Source organism: Aotus nancymaae, unplaced genomic scaffold, assembly GCF_030222135.1.
Source record: "Aotus nancymaae isolate 86718 unplaced genomic scaffold, 86718_ANA_hifiasm-v0.15.2.pri h1tg000002l, whole genome shotgun sequence".
Lineage (NCBI taxonomy): Eukaryota > Metazoa > Chordata > Mammalia > Primates > Aotidae > Aotus > Aotus nancymaae.
Genome location: NW_026988413.1, coordinates 37,936,200 through 37,958,731, shown reverse-complemented (window position 1 = coordinate 37,958,731; position 22,532 = coordinate 37,936,200). Strand labels below are relative to the sequence as shown.

At 33.4% G+C, this 22,532-nt stretch overlaps 1 pseudogene; it reads right to left on the bottom strand.

The window, feature by feature from the left end:
• The window catches only part of LOC105733777 (SURP and G-patch domain-containing protein 1-like), a 122,905-nt pseudogene extending 113,274 nt beyond the window's left edge, over positions 1-9,631 (bottom strand).
• Between the last annotated feature and the right edge of the window lie 12,901 nt (positions 9,632-22,532).

Genomic DNA, 22,532 nt, shown 5'->3' with positions numbered 1-22,532 from the left:
GCCTTAGATGCAGGTGAAAATCCACCAAAGCAATAAAATGTGGTTTTGTTTTTAATAAATAAAAAATGAAAATATGGCTCTGTCTGCAAAGAGGCGTTTTAATTTTGGAATAACTTTATAAATTTATGGAAACATTTTAAAGATAGTACAGGAAGTCCCCTAGGTTTTTCATGTAGATTATTTTAAGGTTGACATCTTACATATCCATAGTACATTTATCAAAATGAAGAATTAACGTTACTACAATACTTAATACAACAAACTATTTTGATTTCCTGTTTTTCCACTAATGTGCTTTGTCTCTCCTAGATGTAATCTAGGATACTATGTGGCTTTTGGTTATGGTGTCTCCTTAGTCTGCTCTGGAGTATAACAGTTTCTTAGTTGGTCCTTTGTTTTTTTTATAGCCTCGCACTCTTTAAAAGTATTGGCCAAGCATTTTGTAGGACTTCCCTCAATTTGGGTTTGCTGATGTTTTCTGATTTTTATACTGGGGTGATGAATTTGGATGAAGAATAGCACAGAGGTGAAGGGCCCCTGTCATCACATCATATGAGAAAATCCAAGACATCACTGGTGGTGTGAGCCATGATCACTGGGTAAGGTGGTGTCCACCAGGTTTCTCCAGAATAAAGTTACCACTTTTCCCTTTCCTTACTTGGCTTGCTAAAAGAGAATCACTATGTCCAGTGTACACTCAAAGGGGAGGGGATTATTCTTCACTTGCTGGAGAGAGGAGTATCAAAGGGTATGTGGGCATAAGTTAACATCACTAGAGTAATCAACAAATATATTGGAGAAAACAATTTAAGTCTACCGAAACATTGTTTCTTTTTACAGTTTCATGGTTAGATGGATCTTTACTATAGCAATTACTACTGTGGTGTTCCAAGGATGAATTTTTTTTATTTCACTCATTCCCTTTTATGTTTATTTGAAATCTTTTTATAAGGAAGATTTGTCTCTTCTTCCACATTTACATTTACTTATTCAATCATTTATATCAACATAACTCAATGTATTTATTTTATTCTTTGGGCTATAATCCAGTACTGTCATAATTTATTTTTTCCATATTGTTTTATCTTTGACCAACAGAAACCATTTTAGTTTGGCTCCTGGTTCCTTTCTCAGATATATATATATATATATATATATATATATATATATATATAGCATTGTATGTGTATATATAGCATTGTATGTGTATATATATAGCATTATATGTATATATACACATATAGCAATATGTGTATATACACACACAATGCTACATATATATTATATGTATACTATGTACTATATATATGTGTGTATATATGTCCTTGCTTTCTGACAATACAAGTTGCTCCAGGCTTATCTTGGTATTTTTCCTGCACCAGCTCTAAAATTGGCCATTTATCCAGGAAGTTCTGGTTTCATTTATTAGACGATGATATTTAATAAGTATGATCATAGTCCTAGTTGTGCTCATTGCCACCTGGGTGTTACTGTGTTTAGAACCTTTCAGCAGACAAAGCTAAGAAATATACATATGTATACTGACCCATGTATACACTATAACCATTTGTATTTCTCTCTACATATTTTTGTCTATATATACAGAAGAACATATATAGAGGTAATACATCACACAGATACTTGGGGAAGAGCATTTTAGGTCATAGAAGAACAGGTCCTGTGCTCTGAGATGAGATCCTGTTTCATGTTTTCATGGAAGAGCAAGGAGATTGAGGCACATAGAGTTCAGTTAAAAAAAAAGCAACAATAAACAGGAAAAGTTATGGGATATAAATATTGAGAGTTATAAAGGAGAAAGCTCAAATTAGATCATTTATGTCCTAATGGCTTTTTAAAGTAATTTGGCTTTTGCTGTGAGAGACACTCAAATACATTGGAGGCATCTCAACATATGGGTTACATGATGTGAGTTATTTCTTTTAAATGAACCTCACCATCTGCCATGTTGAGAAGAGAGAATAGGGGCACAGGAGGTTTTTACTAAGATTATTACCTAGTAATTCACATAAGAAATGGTGGAGTCTTGACTGGAAAGGCCAAGTATAACCAGGTAAAACTAGGTAGAATGGATAGAGAACTAAAACGTTTTGGATTGTCAATACAGAATAAGAACATGATGTGGAAGGATTTGAAGGGGGGAAATAAGAACAGAATCACATAAAGAATATAAAGCCAGAAGTCAGCATGAAAACTCAATGCTTGCACATAGATAAGTTTTGAAAAGGAAGAACTGAGAGGCAAAAACTAGGGCAAATTTTGCTATATAGAAGCCTAAAATTAGGTAGGAAAAACTTCAGCATGACTATCATTTCAGAAAACCTGCAAACTTTAATTAAAATTGATGGACATTCTTGCTCACTAACATGGCTCCAGTCAGACCCACCTGTCAGGGTGCTATGACTGCCATCAGGAAGAATTATGCCAGATTCACGGGTCACAGGTGCCAATCCAAAATAGTTTTGAAGATTGGTTTGATGAGGTAGAAATATACCAGAAATAGAACAGCTGAACCTGAAACATTCTACAGTGAGTTTTGTCAAACTTGAGAATTCTAAGAAAAATTTTAAACCATTTAGATTCTGAACTGTTAAAAATCTTCCAGGACCTGTAGCCATAAAAAAAATTATTTGTTTCAGTAAAAAAAGTCTTTTACTTCAAGAAATATTAATTTTCACATCATTATATAATGTGGAATACACAAACATATCTATTTTATATTTCTTTCCTATTTTTTCTCTGTAAAGTTTCTACATTATCCAAGTGTTCTGGCTTTCACCAGGTAGAATTAAGAAAGTCAAGAATCTCTGTCTCTTTTCTACCACAAAGTATATTTTTTACCTATTAATTCAGAATCAATATTTTATTTTAGATAATTCTGTAATGAAAAAGCTAGTTGTAGGCACTATACAGTATTTTTGGCTAATTTGGTGGTTTAAGACAAGTAAGCTGGTTCTGGTTTTATAACGTATTATAATGTTGTGTAAACCATATTTCTATCCCTATTACTTTTCCAACATATTTGGAGAAAATGGAGTTTGCTTCCTGTTCCTTCCTGAATTACCTGCTTGGTAGCTGCATCCCCTGGCCTTGTCTTCTGTTATTACGTTTTTCTTGAGCTATTATTCAAGCCTTTGCTATTACCTCTAATTTTCTTTTGTTATGATGTTGCTGAAACTACTCAGAACTCAAAGGCAGAATTCATTCCCTTTTTAAAATTAATCTTTTAATTCCCCTACGCATTGTGAAGAGGATGATATATATGCACAATAGTTTTTTACTGAAGATCTGACGTTAAATGAATAACTAAAAATGTAGGAGATAAAACTGAAAACTGAATGTTAAGAGCTCACAGGAAGGGGAGAGAGAGCATTAGGGAAAATATCTAATGCATGTAGGGCTTAAAACCTAGATGATAGTTGATAGGTGCAGCAAACCGGCATGTCACATGTATACCCATGTAACAAACCTGCACATTCTGCACATGTATCCTAGGACTTTTTAAAAGTACTTTTTTATCCTAGGAATTTTTTAAAAGTAACTTTTTTTAAAAAGGGAGAAAATGAGAGAAGATAAATGGTGGAGGAAGGGAGGAGAGAGAGGGAGAAACAGAGAGAGAGTGAGAGAGAGATTATCCATCTATCAAAAAAAGAAAAAAAAAAAAGCTCACAGGGAATGAGTATCACTTTTTACCCAGTGGGGTTATCATTTGGCACAGATTCCTGTGCGTATAACCCAGTTTCTAATCTTGTCTTGCTTCTCTTCAAGTTGGCCTGCCTGTTTTCATCCAGCTCTACTTGGGTGACCACTTAGGTCTTCCATTAGGGAAATCCATGAGAGATGAGATTCCCTAAGCAGAGTACTTCCTATATTTAACCTTTCCAATTAGAAATTAACATCATGGCAATGTCCAAGTTGGGATTTTACTAGTGGTATCCAGCAGAACAGGCCAAGTTGTGATCTGACATCTGAAGTCTATTATCCTTAATGATTTCTCCTGTTGGAGATAAAAGATAACTTCTTCATTGTTTCTATAATACTGTTTACTTTGATGAGTTATTTTGGGAACACACCCACACAACACAAAGCACTCAAGGAGAAGTAAAAAGTTCTTAGTGGCAATACAGTCTAAATTCATATTGAAGAGGCAAAGTGTTTTTTCCTATATGCACATATCCTCCCTCCAGATTTTTACTTTACATTATTTTTTAGGGAAGTTTCCAGATAAATTTATTGCAAAAATAGGCTGAATTATAGTACCATTGACTACTAGTGGCGACCTTTATTCAAACAAAGTTACAGCCCAAATTTGAAATTTAAGGTTTGTAAAACTTGGGCCAGGTCAAATTTGGGGTTAGAATTTTTACTCTCTCAATTATTTGTAAAAAGGTGAAATAGCAGAATTAGTTGTAACGTCCAGTAATATGAAATTTTCAGTGTTTGTGTAGGGAGGGATGGAGATGCCTTTTGCATTATCAACTTTGTTTCATAGTACTTAATATAAAGATATCTAGCCAACTATCTCAAGGTAGTTCTACAAGGTGCATTTAGAGATGCTTACCAGCTGTTTCTTCTTCTCTTAGACAATGAACTTTATGTTCTTTGACATTTTTATTATATAACTTGGTAAATTCCATCAGTGGAAGATGAAATATATGCCCTGTATTCATGAATACATTTTATGAGATGATTTATCAAAAAACAAGACATCACAGTTTAACAGAAACATTTTATCTAAGAACACTTGACTATCTTACTGAATATTTTCCCACTTTTCTATTTTAAGAAAAAAGAAATTTTGAAGTCTTTTAGTCAATATTTCAGACACAGTTTATATGTGTCTTTATGATGGCATTGCAATTATTTGGATAATACAGATTATTTTGTATTAATCTCATTAAAAAAACACATCAATTTGAGATGTTTTTCAAGAATTTTTCTTAAGTATAGTACTAGCCATATGTGTGATATGTGTGTTCATAGAAAATATATGTATTATTGTGTTGTGAACATATATTCACAACATATATATCCACATATCCAAATATGTGAATCTGTACACACAAGCACATAGGTGTATGGAAGCTTATCACACTGTATGTTTTTCTCTCTGACTGATTTTCCTTTCAATAATATTCCTTGACAGTATAGCCACATTAGTTCATATTGATCTTCTCATACTTTTAATTGCCACATAATATTTAATTGTATGAATATATGTTTGGTTAGCCTTTCCCTTATCAAAAACATTGGGCACTTGCAAATTTCTCACTGTTACATTTTCTCACGTTTCATTTTGTGCTGTTTCCTAGAAATGAAATAGATGAATTATATGAGCATGTAACATTTAAAAATATAATCCAGATTACTCTGAATACTTATTTTAAATTTAAAGCTCTATCAACTGTTTCTCAATACCTTCCCTGATCTTTAGTATTATTAGACTTAAAGAGCTTTTCAGTCTATACAAAAATGGTACCTGATGCAAGATAAAGAGTTATCTTTACCTTCTTTTTGTTTATTAGACATTTATGTTTAATATTTTGTGAATTTATTGGGTTTTGCTATATTTTCTATCAGATCTTGTTTTAAAATTTTTTTATTGCATTTTAGGTTTTGGGGTACATGTGAAGAACATGTGAGATTGTTGCCTAGGTACACAAATGGCAGTGTGGTTTGCTGCCTTCCTCCCCATCACCTATATCTGGCATTTCTCCCCATGTTATCCCTCCCCAACTCCCCACTCCCCACTGTCCCTCCCCTAATTTTCCCCTAACAGATCCCAGTGTGTGATGCTCCCCTCCCTGTGTCCATGTGTTCTCATTGTTCAACACCCGCCTATGAGTGAGAACATGCAGTGTTTGATTTTCTGTTCTTGTGTCAGTTTGCTGAGAATTATGGTTTCATCCATGTCCCTACAAAGGACACGAACTCATCGTTTTTTATGGCTGCATAGTATTCCATGGTGTATATGTGACACATTTTCCCTGTCCAGTCTATCATCGATGGGCATTACCTCTTGGGCTTTTTAGTAGAGTTTCATAGTTTTAGTTCACTAAATAACTTTCAAATATTTTGTTATATTTATTCCACAAAATAGATAAGAAGCTATTATGAATAGAATCTGTCATTCTTTTTGCAATTGTGTATTGATTACATATGGTAGGATTTCAAATTTAAGCATAGATTTTAGACTAAAAAGATACTAAACCTCTTAGTAATTTATTTATTTATTTTTGATGGAGTCTTACTCTGTCACTCAGGCGAGTCTCCCTCTGTTGTCTAGGCTGGAGTGTAGTGGTGCAATCTCGGCTCACTGAAAGCTCCCACATAGTAGCTGGGACTACAGGTGCATGCCACCATGCCTGGCTGATTTTTGTATTTTTAGTAGAGATGGGGTTTCACCATGTTGGCCAGGCTGGTCTCAAACCCCTGGACTTAGGTTATCCTCCCACCTTGGCCACCAAAAGTGCTGGGATTATAGGCCTGAGCTACTGTGCCTAGCCTTTTAGTGATTTTCATTTAATATCTACTATGTATCTGTTTTTATCCCTGTATCCTCTGTATCTATATGTTTCTATATAGGAAGAACTTGTTTTAACTTTGAATATTCAGTATCAGCTATTAATATTATTTTTATTTTTATCACATTTATCCTGGTATGTTTTATATATTCTTTAATATTTAATACTTTGTTCCTGTAAATAGCAAATACATAGACAGTCTTTATTTTTTCATGTGGAATATTTTATCTTTTGGTTTAGAAATTTAAAGCATTCAAGTTTATTAAGGTAAACAATACATTTTTAATGTTTCCCTCATTGTATTTTTTTCAAGTGATATGTTAAATTTAAATGATAATTTGTCTTTCTAGAAATATGTTTTGTTCTGGCTTATTACGGAATTTCCCATTATAGTACGGCTCTTCTGATTAATAAACTTATAACTATTACTCTTATTCATATTTTAGTTATAATTATGATTATCCACCATAAACATTTCAAACTAATAATTCACATGTATTTCTATGGCGTTTCCTTTCTTTTATCTTTAATGTCTGGTTTCATTTTTCATTGTAGTGTAACATGTACCCAAATATATTCATCTGGTAAGACAGAAAGATTAAATACCTTCTGAGTCCTTGAATGAAAATAACATATAGGGCAACTCATATGTTGCCATTTTGGACCAAGGTAGTGACTAGCCACATACAAAAAGTAAACAATACAAAATAAAACAATCAGGAAATTATTATTCCATGGGCATAAAGTTTCAGTCAAGCAAGATAAATAAACTCTAGAGATCTGCTGTACAACATGTACCTGTAGTGAACAATAATGCAATATATACTTAAAAATGTGCTAAGAGGGTAGATCAGTATTTTTCCTACAATAAAATTTAAAATATAAAATTAAATAAAACAACAAAAATTAGCAGAAATATGCAAAGACAAAAAAGCAATATCGATTTTCTTAAAAATTACACTTTTTATATTGCATTGGAACCTTCCTTGACTAATTTTTTGTCATTTTTGATGGATGCATTGCATTCTTCTAAAATGTAATACAAGCATTTTTTTTCTAAGTTTTAAAATGCATAATGTTAAAAAGATTTTCTTTAACAATTTTTAGAAATGAAGGAAACTCTCAGTTTGACTCTACTAACCAATGCATACCATCTTATTACCCCCAAATTCTTTCTTTTCTGTTTCACCTACTTAAGCGTGAGAATTATTGACAGAAACTTCATAGTAGTTCAAGTAGCTTAATTAACCAAATTATTTAGAACACAAATTAACTGTTCAAAATATACTGAAAATAACTTGGCTGTTTTCTTAGCATGACACACTGTTGTAACAGGCGACATGGATCAGACTTCTTAACATTAGCTTGACAGAGAAGCTACTACCTATATAAAGCAGACACAGTTTTTGATTTCAATGAACAAAATGTCATCATATTTTAAGTGTGTCATATTTATCATGATATATTTATTTAATACTGTAAGATGTAACAGTATTTTGTATATTGTATCAAATTTTAAAAATGCTAGAAATTAAAGTATAACAATGCTTTCTTTTGTTTTTACAATTTTTTGTATCAATTTTGAAAGATATCTTTTAGACTATGCATAATTTTAATGTATTTTTTTATTCTAAATACCTACAAAGGAAGATAATTGCAATTGGTTATCCTTTGAATCCTGTTTAAATTTTGAGCTGTTAACATCTGTGATTCCCCCAAAATAATTTTCATGCCATTACGAGGGTTAGTTTTTAATAAAAAATGTCAAAGTAATCTATAAAAAATAACAAAACCATTGTTGTTGGTTTTTAAACTCGCTTTGCAAGTCAGTGGAAGTATTCTACTTTGTACTGTTGCTTCGGGAATATTAAATGATCTGATGATTGCATCTCCCTATCAATATCCACAAAAATTTGGTTCCTAAAAGTTCTTCTTCTCCAGAATTCCTCCAGTGCATGGATATTTATTCTAAAAAAAAGATAGTAGAGCTTTTATTTGTATATGCACAAGCAATGACAACTCATTCAAGATTGCCAATAGGCCAATTTATATTTTAAGTTCCAATCAATTTTGAAGCAGATTTACATTTTAGATATATGTGTTGGTTATGTGTCAATTTGGCTAGGCTATGGTGCCCAGGTTTTGATCAAACACTATTCTAGATTTTGCTGTAAAGGTATTTTGTAGATATGATTTACATTTAGAGTCAGTTAAGTTTAAGTTTCAAAGATTGCCTTCATAATGGTAATAGGCCTCCTCCAATTATTTGAAGACTTTCATAGTAAAAATTGAGGTTTCCCAGAAAAGACAGAATGCTGCTGCAAGACTGCAATGTAGAAATACTGCCCAATTTCCAGTCTGCTCACCAGACCTACAGATTCATGATTCAGGACTACAACATCAACTTTTTACCTGAATTTTCATCCTGCTGTATATATTTCAAACTTGCCAGTCCCCATAATTGCATGACCCCATTCACTAAAATAAAATAGTTTGTGTATGTTTGTGTATGTATGTATGTATATGATTTCCATCCTGTGTGTGAGTGTGTGTTTGTTTATGTATGTGTGTATATAATTTTCATCCTGGTTCCTATTAAGTACAATATTGATTGCAAATTTATGACAGGATTTAGGTCACTGGAAAAAGCCTTATAAATTGCATTTTTATGTAATCATGATGATAGAATAACACTGTAAAAATTTATAAGATGGTAATTTCTGCAGCAAAACAACTTAAAGAACCTCATGTATCTTGCTAGTAGTTATACCTTCTAACCATATTATAATTTTATTTTATAATTGGTATTTGTTGGCTCTGGACACAATGAATTGCTATAAGATTTTACCCACAAAATTTCAGTTTCTGGGAATGTTTCACATAGGCTCAATGTTAAATATCAAATATTATCTAACCTGAGCAGGCGTTTGAAGCTGGAGTGTCTGTTTGTCATTACTGCTACTATCCACTGGGCCCAACAATGGCTCTGCCAGTGCTGCTGCAGGTATTTCCAAGCTTGCAGACTTACAAGGTACTAACTTGCCATTCTGGTCTCTGGTTTCCTCAATGTGCTGAAGCCTTGAAGCCATTTTTGGTTAGTCAAGAAGTATGTAAAATATTTATTATCTTCACTTGAGTTAGCACTTCGATACCTGGAAAAAAATGTAGTACTCCTTGTACCCTTTTGTCTCACAGAGTTTCTGGTAGAAATGTCCTGTTTAGCTTAGCCAACAACTCACTTTCATCATAAGGCTCAGAGAAGAAAGTATACATCTGAGACAAGTGCCATCATGTTGTTTTCTGTTCTGCATCCTCCCTCTATTCCTTCTTTTTAAATGAAATTCTGGGTTGTAATATAAACACATTCAGGTTATCCTACTGCCTTATAATAAAGTTTTAGAATATATTAATTTCTGAAGTACATGTATTTTAAGAAAATATATTGAATAATTTCCAATTAAGTGCTTTAAAGACATTTCATTTTGAAGAATATATGAAATATAGAAATTCATCATATATTATATAATGATATTGGAAAGATAAGATAACAACTTTATATAAATTAAAATCTGCTGATCACAGGAATTATCAAGAGGTAAAGAAGAAACTGGCAAGACTTTAAAAAATTTGTATTTGTCCAGTGTAATCTAAAATGAGATAAATGTTACAAAACTATACTATAATAGCCATGCAAAATTAGAATGTTATAAATAGACCACAAATATTGACAAATTCCTGAAAAATTTTCAAAAAACATCAGTTATAAGTAGGGAAGAAATAAAACTAGAAAGATCACAGCTTTTACAGTAAGAGACTACTGGACCATTAGGACCATTCCAGAAATCCCTAAACATTGAAACAGCAGAAAAATGAAGCAGAAAATGCTTAGGATCACAAATAGAAGGTGGCATGGATATGGGAGCCCCCTGCTGCCATGGCTCCTCCCTCCCACCTTCTTGTTGAGCTGTAGGCAATAATATTTTTACCAACCCTCCCAATCATTGAGTGTTGGAACTGGAGCTGAAATACAGGCAATGTCTAGTATAGAAACATATTTTCACAAGTAATGGAAAGCCTCCATAAACAGAAGACAAAATGCCTGTCAAGGCCCTCAGGAATCTCTCACATGAGACTTTAATATGACCAGGGTAGCCTAAAGTACCCAATATGGGAAACAAGAGTATTTACCCTAAAATTCCAAGATTTATTTAACAGAATAACAGAAGGGAAAATAAGAATGAGTAGAAGGGAAGAAAAACATTAAAAGAATTGCTAATATTGAAGAAATACAAACTTTTAGGTGAAAATGCTCACTAAATAACAGGCAGAATGAACAACTGTTTATATCTAGCTGAATTTCAGTGAATTTTCAACATCAATAATGAAATGAAAATTATTGACGATGACAACAAATTCCAAAGAGACCTACAAACCAAAATCAGAAATGCATCTACCTTTTTTGTTTGTAATATCTGATGCTTCTAGACAATAGAACAATGTTTAGAAGGGTTTTAAGGAAAAAAAAATTTGAATTTTGAATCTATTGAAAAAACACAAACTCTGTAAAATATTTAAAGGGGCTTATTCTGAGCCAAACATCAGTAACCCTGACCTGGAGTATAGTCTCAAAAAGTCCTGAGAACATGCGCCTGGGGTGGTTGGGGTATGGTATGGCTTTATATGTTTTAGGGAGAAAGAAGTTACAGGCAAAGGCATAAATCAATACATGTAAAGTATACATGGTCCAGAAAGGTGAGATATCCGGAAGCTGGAGGTGGGAGTGAGTTACAGGTCATAGGTGGATCCAGAGATTTTCTGATTGGCAATTTGGTTCAAAGAGTTAAGCTTTGCCTAGACTTGAAGTCAGCAGAAAGAAATGCTTGAGGAAGGAATAGTATTGAATCTGCATATTGCTTTGGGCAGTGTGGCCATTTTAATGATATTGATTCTTCCAGTCCATGAGCTTGGAATGATTTTCTATTTATTTTTGTTATCTGTGATTTCTTTGAAGGACACATGTACCTGTCTGTTCATCACAGTGCTAGTCACAATAGCCAAAACATAGAAACAACCTAACTGCCCATCAACAGTGGATTTGATAAAGAACATGTGAGACATATACACAAAATTATGTCTTTTGCAGTGGCATGAATATAGCTGGAGGCCATAACTCTAATTGAATTAATGCAGAAACAGAAAAAACAGATACTTTTGGTGTCACTTATAGGTTAGGGCTAAACATGGAGTACACATGGACATAAAGATGAGACAATAGGCATGGAGAGTACTACAGCAGAGAGAGAGGGATGGGGCCAAGGGCTGAAAAACTACCAACTGGGTACTATGCTCAATACCAGGGTAACAGATTCAGTCATATCCAAAACCTCAGCAATATGCAATATACCTCTGTAACAATCCTTCACATTTAAGCCCCAATTCTAAAATAAAAGTTTAAAAAATAAATAATACAAGAAATGCTTGAGTTAAGATAAGGAGAGTTGTAGAAGCCAAGGTTCTTGTTAAGAGGATGACACCTCCAAATAGCAGGCTTCAGAGAAAGCAGTTGGTAAATCTCTCTCTTCAGACCTTAAGAAGATCCAGAGAAGACCTGCAAAGGGAAGGAGATTCTCTACAGAATGCAGAATTCCTCCACAAAAAGACAATTTTGCAGACTCATTTCAAAATATGTCAAAGAAATATATTTTGGAGTAAAATACTTTGATTTCTCTCAGGACTCACTGTCTGTCTTGTGGTGCTATACCAGAATCAGGTTGGAATGTGTTATCTTATTGCTACAAAGAATCAGTTTTGTCTGTCTTATGAACTCCATTTTAATGTTATTGCTGGTCAGTTGTGCCTAAACTCCAAAGGTGGCGGTGTAAGAAGGGCATGTCCAACCTCTCGTCCCATCATCACCTGAACTAGTTTTTCAGGTTTCTTTGGGATCCCCTTGGCCAAGGAGGTGATTGGTTCAGTTGATTGGGAGGCTTGGAAGTTTATTTTTGGTTTATAAATCCTATTCAGAGTCAAAATTACTCAGTGTGATAAAAAATAAAACTATTTTCAGATGTGCACAGAATTAGAAATGTTATTACCTGATAGTCTCCTAAGAATAACTTAGAAGATGCTTGAAATGAAATAAAAAATGAATTAAAGAAAAGGGAAGATTGAGAGCAGAGCAAAGAAAGAACCACATAAAAAATTAATTCCAAGTGAACATTAATAATTCTTATTAAAAATAATAACAAGGGATATAATTGTATAGTTATGTCTTCTGATTTATTAACATGGTAAAAACATTGACAAATAGCTCTAATTATTAGTCTTTTTTTTCTTTTAGTTTCTTTAATGTCAGTACTTAAGCATTGGATCTTCCACTGGTGTAGAAGAAATACAATTAAAAGCAAAATCTCTTCCCAACTCAGAAAACCTTTCCACAAAGGTATAAGAGAAATAAAATAATTTTATTATTGATTAGCATTAAACTAGAACGTGAGGTGCATCACAGGCAATCTAAGAAGAATGCAGATATAATAAAATCTCATGCTTTTATAAAGCTAAGCAGATAGAATCCATTACAGACATGTTCTCAAGAAAACAACTAATCTTCAAATATGAGAACTGGTTAGTACTATTGGCCATGCACAGTTTATCCAATTTTCACCAGGTAATTTGGGTGGCTATCTTTGGTACTTAATTGGCTTTATCCAAAAGAAAAATAAAAAGCTCATATTTTTTATGAATTAAAGTAGTTTTGCACCAAGGTGTCTGCACTAAGTCTGGCTGTTGTTCTCTCCACAAAATGGAATATTGTCTTTTTGATGATTACATGTCAAAGAGATGCCTTTCTGGTTTTTGAGAAATCCATGCATGAGTTGTAAAGCTGGTAATTTTTATTTGTCCAATTATTTATTTAGCAGTTTAAAATATTTACATCATTTCAAGGGGCAAAGAAAGAACTCACACGTTTTCTGAAGTGAATGCTCTAAGTCAAGGGAAGGGGAAAAAGGAGAAAGACTCTTATTTTATTTTCAATAGGGAAAATTAAGACTCTTATCTAAATTGTATTTGCCTTCAAAGGGCATATTTTAGGTAGACCTCATAAGTTCCAATACACATTTGTTTTAGTATCATCACTTTCTTACTTTAATTTTTATGGATATATACTACTTATGTATGTTTATAGAGTATATGTGATACTTTGATAAAAGCATGCAATGTGTAATGGTCAAGTGTGAATAATTGGAATACCTATCACCTCAAACATTTATTAGTTTTTTGATTTGTAAACATTCAAAATCTACTTATCTAGCAATTTTGAAATGCAATAAATTATTGTTAACTATAGTCATCCTACTGTGTTACCAAACACTACATCATTTTTCTTCTGACTGTATTTTTGTGCCCATTAATCAATACCTCTTAATCTCCTTCTTCCCACTTCCCTTCCCACTCTTTGGTAACCATGACTTTATTTACTACATTCATGAGATCAGTTTTTTGTGGCTCCCACTTATTAGTGAGAACGTGAGACATTTTTCTTTATATGCCTGGTTTATTTCACTTAACCTAATGTCCTCTGGTTCAATCTATGTTACTACAAATGACAGGATTTCATTCTTATGGTGGAATAAATTCCATCATGTATCTATACCACATTTTTTTTATCTATGCATCCCTTAATGGGCATTTCTCACAGCTAGCATCATACTGAATGGAGAAAAGCTGAGTCTTTCCTCTAAAATCTGCAACAAGACAAGGATGCCCACTTTTATCACTTTTATTCAATGTAGTACTGAAAACGCCAGCCAGAACAATTAGGCATGAGAAAGAAAGAAAAGACATCTAAATGGGAAAGGAAGAAGTCAAAATATCCTTGTTTTCAGACAATATGATCTTATACTTAGAAAAACCTAAGATTAATGAACTACTGGAACTGATAATTAAGTAAAGCTGCAGGATACAAAATCAATACACAGAACTTAGGAACATTTCTGTATGCAAACAGTGAACAATCCAGAAAAGAAATCAAAAAAGCAATGCATTTACAAAAAATAAGATAAAATACCAAGGAATAATGTAACCAAAGAAGTGAAAGATCTCTTCAATGAAAAGTATAAAAAATTGATGAAAGAAATTGAGGAAGACACAAAAAATATGGAAAGAAATCCCATGTTCATAAATAGAAGTTAATATTGTTAAAATGTCGCCACCCAAACTGATTTATAGATTCAATACAATTCCTATAAAAATACCAACAACATTCCTCACAGAAATAGGAAAAAAAAAAAAAACCTTAAAATCTGTATGGAATCACAGAAGACTCAAAATAGCAAAGTAACATTGAGCAAAAAGTATAAAATTGGAGGCATCACATTACCTGACTTCAAATTATACTACAAACCCAAAATAGCATAATTATGGCTAAAAACAGACATGTAGGCAAATGGAATATAATACAAACCCAGAAATAAATCTGCACATTTACAATCAACACATTTTCAACAAATACACTGAGGAAAGGATAGTCTTCAACAAATTGTTCTGGGAAAACTGGATATCCATATGCAGAAGAATGAAACTAGACCCCTGTCTTTCACCAAATATAAATATAAAATAAAATGGATTAAATACTTAAATGTAAGACCTGAAACAATAAAATTCCTAAAAGAAAACATTGAAAAATGCTTCAGGACGTTGTTTTGGGCAGAGATGTCTTGTGTAAGACCTCAAAAGCACAAGCACCCGAAGAAAAATTGGACAATTGGTATCATACAGAAGCAATATGAAATGCCCAATAGGCATATGAAAAAATGTTCAACATCATTAATCATAAGTGAAATGCAAATCAAAATTACCGTGAGATATTATCCTACCCTGGTTAAAATGGCTTTTATCCAAGAAACAGCAATAACAAATGCTGAGGAGAGTGTGGAGAAAACCCTGGTACAGTGTTGGTGGGAATGTAAATTAGTACCGCCACCATGGAAAAAGTTAGGAGATTTCTCAAAAAACTAAAAGTAGAACTACCATATGATCCAGAAATTCCACTTCTGGGTGAATATGTAAGCAAGGAATGTAGTATATCAAAGAGATATCTGCACTCCTGTGTTGATAGTTCATTGCTTTCTATATTCTTTCCTTTTTTATTTTCCCTTGAAATTAAGCATTATTTCAGAAATAAGCTTGATTATTAACTAACATTATAGCATAAAAAATGAAGCCTAATCTGTTTGCATTTATTATAGATATCTTTGCTCATAAAATTATCTTTCTATGTAGAATGGTTTTTGTTTTTAACATATTTAAATAATTTATATGATTGTTCTAGACTTTCATTCTTCATTTCTCCTATTAATTTTGGGATTTTATAGTGTGTAGTAATTTGTAATGATTTATTAGCATTTACTTTTATTTATCTTTAGTTCTAAATTTAAATTTAATACAGGTTAGCATGGATATGTCACCTACAACTTTATTTATTGAGAAATGCTTTTTTAAATTAATTTATTTATTATAATTTAAGTTCTGGGGTACATGTGTAGATCGTGCAGGTTTATTACATAGGTATACATGTGTCATGGTGGTGGTTTGCTGCATCCATTTCCATGTCATCTATATTAGATATTTCTCCTAATGCTATTCCTCCCCAATACCCCACCCCCTGCTATTCCTCCCCTAGACCCCCATCCCCCAACCCCCGGTGTGTGATGTTTACCTCCCTGTGTCCGTGTGTTCTCATTCTTCAACACCCACTTATAAGTGTTCAAACACCACATGTGGTGTTTGGTTTTCTGTTCTTGTGTCAGTTTCCTGAGAATAATGGTTTCCAGCTTTATCCATGTCCCTGCAAAGGACATGAACTCATCCATTTTTATGGCTGCATAGTATTCCACGGTGTATATGTGCCACATTTTCTTTGTCCAGTCTATCATTGATGGGCATTTGGGTTGGTTCTTTGCTATTGTGAACAGTACCACAATGAACATATGTGTGCATGTGTCTTTACAGTAGAATGATTTATAATATTTTGGGTATATACCCAGTAAAGGGGTTGCTGGGTCAAATGGTATTTCTATTTCTAGATCCTTGAGGAATTGCCACACTGTCTTCCACAATGGTTGAACTAATTTACACTCCCACCAACAGTGTAAAACTGTTCCTATTTCTCCACATACCCTCCAGCATCTATTGTCTCCTGATTTTTTAATGACTGCCCTTCTAACTGGTGTGAGGTGGTATCTCAGTGTGGTTTTGATTTGCACTTCTCTAATGACCAGTGATGATGAGCTTTTTTTCATGTTTGTGGGCTGCATAAATGTCTTCGTTTGAAAAGTGTCTGTTCTTGTCCTTCACCCACTTTTTGATGGAGTTGTTTGATTTTTCTTGTAAATTTGTTTAAGTTCTCTGTAGACCCTGGATAGTAGCACTTTGTCAGATAGGTAGATTGCAAATTTTTTTCCCATTCTGTTGGTTGTCAGTTCACTCTATTGATAGTTTCTTTTGCTGTGCAGAAGCTCTTAAGTTTAATTAGATCCCATTTGTCTATTTTGGCTTTTGTTGCCATTTCTTTTTGTGTTTTAGTCATGAAGTCCTTGACCATGCCTATGTCCTGAATGATATTGCCTAGGTTTTCTTCTAGAGTTTTTTTGGTGTTAGACCTCATGTTTAAATCTTTAATCCATCTAGATTTAATGTTTGTGTAAGGTGTAAGGAAGGGATCCCGTTTCAGCTTCCTGCATATGGCTAGCCAGTTTTCCCAACATCATTTATTAAATAGGGAATCCTTTTCCCATTGCTTGTTTTTGTCAAGTTTGTCAAAGATCAGATGGTTGTAGGTGTGTGATGTTCTTTCTGAGGCCTCTGTTCTGTTGCATTGGTCTATATCTCTGTTTTGGTAACAGTACTATGCTGTTTTGATTACACTAGCCTTGTAATATGGTTTGAAGAAGTCAGGTAGCATGATGCCTTCAGCTTTGTTTTTTTTTTGTTTGTTTGTTTGTTTTTTGCTTAGGATTGTCTTGGCTGTGCAGGATCTTTTTTGGTTCATGACATTTAAGGTGGTTATTTCCAATTCTGTGAAGAAAGTCATTGGTAGATTGATTAACCTATAAATTACTTTGGACAGTATGGTCATTTCCATGATATTGTTTGTTCCTAACCATGAGCATGGAATGTTTTCCTACCTGTTTGTGTCCTCTCTTATTTCCTTGAGCAGTGGTTTATAGTTCTCCTTGAAGAGGTCCTTCACATCCCTTGTTTTTCTTTTCTTTGTAGCAATTACGAATGGACATTCACTCATGATTTGGCTCTCTGTCTATTATTGGTGTATAGGAATATAAAAATTTCATTTTTTTTTAAATTGGCAAATCAAATTTTATATAATTATATACAACATGATATATTGAAAAACAAAAACATACACATTTATATTTACACATTGTGAAATGGCTAAATTCAGCTAATTAACATATGTGTTACTTCCTATAGTTATCATTTTTGTGGTGATAACAATATCTATTATCTTGTGAATTTTTAAGAATAAAATATATTGTTATATAACCATAGTCACAACGTTGTATGATAGATCTTTTGAACTTATTCCTGAAATTTTGTGTCCTTTGACCAACATTTTCTAATCCCACCCTTCTTCCCCACCACTCCAACCTCTAATATAGTTATCATTTTAAATTCTGCTTCTGTGAATTTCACTTTTTTAGATTCCACCTATAATTGAGATCATACAGTATTTATCTTTCAGTGACTGGTGTGTTTTATTTATTTATTTTTCCTTCTTATTCATATTTTAGATTCAGGAGGTACACATGCAGCTTGTTACATGGGTATATTGAGTGGTAAGAGGTGTAAGCTTCTAATAATCCCATTAAACAAGTAGTGAACATAGAATGCTATAGATAGTTTTTCAACCCTTGCCCTCTCCCTTCTTCTTCCCATTCAGAATTCCCAGTGTTTATTGTTTTCATCTTAGGATAATGGCCTCTAGCTGAATCCATGTTGCTGCAAAGGACATGAATTCACTCTTCTTTATAGCTGCATAGTATTCCATGGTGTAAATGTACCAATTTTTTTAATCCACATGCACTGTTGATGGGCACCTAAGTTGATTCCATGTATTTGCCACTGTGAATAGTGCTGTGGTGAACATCTGAGTGCAGGTGTCTAATAGTAGAATAATTTATTTTCCTTTGGGTATATAGCCAATCATGGAATTGCTGGGTCAAATTGTAATTCTATTTTTAGTTATTTGAGAAATCTCCAAACTGCTTCCCACAGAAAAGCATTGCCTTTTCTCTGCAACCTCACCAATATCTGTTATTTTCTAAACTTATTAATAATACCCATTTTGACTGGTGTGAGATGATATCTCCTTACGGTTCTGATTTGCATTCTTGTGATGATTAGTGATGTTGAGCCTTTTTTCATATATGTTTGGTCGCTGCTTGTATGTTTTCTTTTGAATGGTGTCTGTTCATGTTCTTTGCCTACTTTCAACTTTTTTTTAATTTGTTTTTTTAAGTTCATTATAGATTCTGGATATTAGTCATTTGTCACATGCATAGTTTGCACGTATTTTCTCCCATTCTGTAGGTTCCCTGTTTACACTGTTGATGGTTTCTTTTACTGTGTAGAAAATCTTTAGTTTAATTAGATCTCAAGTGTCAATTTTTGTTTTTGTTCCATTTGCTTTTAAGGACTTAACGTAAATTCTTTGCCAAGGTTGATGTCCCAAAGAGTATTTCCTAGGTTTTCCTCCAGGAGTTTTATAGTTTGACATTTTACATTTAAAAGTCTTTCGTCTATCTTGAGGTAATTTTTATATATGGTGAGAAGTAAGGGCTCAGTTTCATTCTTTTATATATGGCTAGCCAGTTTTCCCAGCACCACTTATTGAACAGGGTATTCTTTCCCCTTGTTTGTTTTTGTCAACATTGTTGAAGATCTGTTGGTGGCAGATGTGTGGTTTTACTTCTGGGGGTCTCTATTTTGTTCCTTTGGTCTGTATATCTATTTTTGTATGACAGGCTTATTTTACTTAACATAATATCCTCCAGGTTAATCCATGTTGTCACAAATGACAGGATTTCCTTCCTTCTTAAGGCTCAGTAGTATCCTTTTATGTATATGTACCATATGTTCTTTATTCATCCATCCACTGAGAAAAAAATGACAAGCAATATGACAAAATATTAGTATTTGTTAATTATAACTATGGTATTGCACATGTTCATAGTACATAAGTTACTATACTCTTTAAAGTTTAAAACTTCTACCACATTTAAAAAATAGTAGATGATGTAATAATGTAACTGGAGATACTTGGTTGTGATGGGCAGCAGAAAAAAATAAGTAAAGATTGAAGTGGGATGTGGAGTTAGAGGAAAAACGCTTTATAGAATACTATTTCCTAGTGAATGTTTTTGTGACTATGGAAACACTCAATAAAAAGAAAGAATAATGACTGAGAAAGAGAGAAAGATATGACACAAATCTTAAAGAACTCAGAGAGCAAAGTCCTTGAGAGGGCAACAGGGAAAAGGTGATGTTAATATAGTAAGAACTCAGTAAATGTAGCTGAACGAATGAGTAAATGAACCAATAAATGACCTCCAGCATTTCTTTAGCTTCTTGTATTTAATTACCTTTTCAACTCTCCAAAACAATTATAAACTTGGATCATTTCCTCATGTTTATAAGTTCCTCACATTCTCTATCTCTTTTTTAAAGCAGAGAATATCCCCTTCTACTTGTAAAAGATAGTAAAGACCATAAAATTTACCTGCCATTGGTGTATATGTTTTATTAGGCACGCAGATTCCAGATGCTGTTTTAGGCAGTGTAGAAATAGCAGTGAGAAATGCAGACAAAAAGCTATACACTGTATTATTTGGTGATGAAAAGTGATATCAAGAAAATCACACAAGGTTAAGAGATAGGATGTAATGAAACATTATTAAAAATGTTTAAGAAAACACTCTGTAAAAGGTGACATTTGAACAATCTTGAATGAAATGACAGAGGGCATGCCATTTTTCTGGAAAACATAAGCAACTTTTTCTAAAAAGCATACAAGTCCATTTCAGTCTTCATATGTCTATGAAAGAATAGGGTTATTATATCTCAGGGGTTTTTTAAATTAAATTTAATTTAAGATCTAGGGTACCTGTGCAGGACATGCAAGTTAGTTATATATGTAAACATGTGCCATGGGATGGTTTGCTGCACCTATCAACCTGTCACCTAGGTATTAAGCCCAGCATGCATTAGCTCTTTTCCCTAATGTTCTTCTCACCTTGCCCTCCCCCAACATCCCCCAGTGAGTATTGTTACCCTCCCTGTGTCCATGTGTTCTCATTGTTCAGCTCTCACTTAGGAGTGAGAACATGTAGTGTTCAATTTTCTGTTCCTGTGTTACTTTGCTGAGGATAATGACTTCCACCTTCATCCATGTCCCTGCAAAAGACATAATCTCATTCCTTTTTATGACTGCATAGTATTCCGTGGTATATATGTACCACATTTTCTTTATCCATTCTATCATTGATGGGCATTTGGGTTGATTCCGTGCCATTGCTAGTGTGAATAGTGCTGCCATTAAAAAAAAAAAACGCATGCAGGTTATTTTTATAATAGAATGATTTATATTCCTTCAAGTATATACCCAGTAATGGGATTTCTGGGTCATATGGTATTTCTGGTTCTAGGTCATTGAGGAATTGCCACACTGTCTTCTACAATGGTTGAACTAATTTGCATTCTTACCAACAGTTTAAAAGTGTTCCCATTTCTCCACTGCCTCACCAGTATCTGTTGTTTCTTGACTTATCTGTTGTTTCTTGCCATTCTGACTGGCATGAGATGGTATTTCACTGTGGTTTTAACTTGCATTTCTCTAATGATCAGCAATATTGAACTTTTTTTCATATGTTTGTTGGCCTCATAAATGTGTTCTTTTGAGAAGTGTCTGTTCATGTCCTTTGCCCACTTTTGATTGGGTTATTTCTTGTCTTTCTTGTAAATTTGTTTACATTTCTTGTAGATTCTGGATATTAAATGTTTGTCAGATGGATAGATTGCAAAAGTTTCCTCCAATTCCATTTGTTGCCTGTTCACTCTGATGATAGTTTCTTTTGCTGTGCAGAAGCTCTTTAGTTTAAGTAGGTTCCATTTGTTCATTTTTGCTTTTGTTGCAATTGCTTTTGGTGTTTTGGTCATGAAATCTTTTCCTGTGCTTGTGTTCTAAATGGTATTACGTAGGTTTTCTTCTAGAATGTTTATAGTTTTGGGCTTTACATTTAAATCTTTAATCCATCTTGAGTTTTTTTTTTTTTTGTATAACATGTAAGGAAGGGGCCCAGTTTCAATTTTCTGCAGATGGCTAACCAGTTTTCCCAGTGCAATGTATTTAATAGAATCCTTTCCCCATTGCTTGTATTTGTCAGGTTTGTCAAAGATCAGATGGTTGTAGATGTAATGTTGTTATTTCTGAGATCTCTTTTCTGTTTCATTTGTCTATGTGTCTGCTTTAGTATCAGTACCATGCTGTTTTGGTTACTGTAGCCTTGTAGTATAGATTGAAGTTGGGTAGAGTGATGCCTCAAGCTTTGTTCTTTTTGCTTAGGATTGTCTTGGCTATCTGTACTCTTTTTTGGTTCCATGTAAAATTTAAAGTAGCTTTTTCTAATTCTGTGAAGAGAGTCACTGGTTTGATGGGAATAGCATTGAATGTATAAATTACTTTTGGCAGTATGGCCATTTTCACAATATTGATTCTTCCTATCCACGAGCATGGAATGTTTTTCCATTTGTTTGTGTCCTCTCTTATTATCTTGAGCAGTGGTTTGTAGTTCTTTGTTAAGAGGTTCTTCACATCCCTTGTTAGCTGTATTCCTAGGCATTTTATTCTCTTTGTAGCAATTGTGAATGGGAGTTCTCAGAGACCTACAGGGTGACTTAGACTCCCATACAATA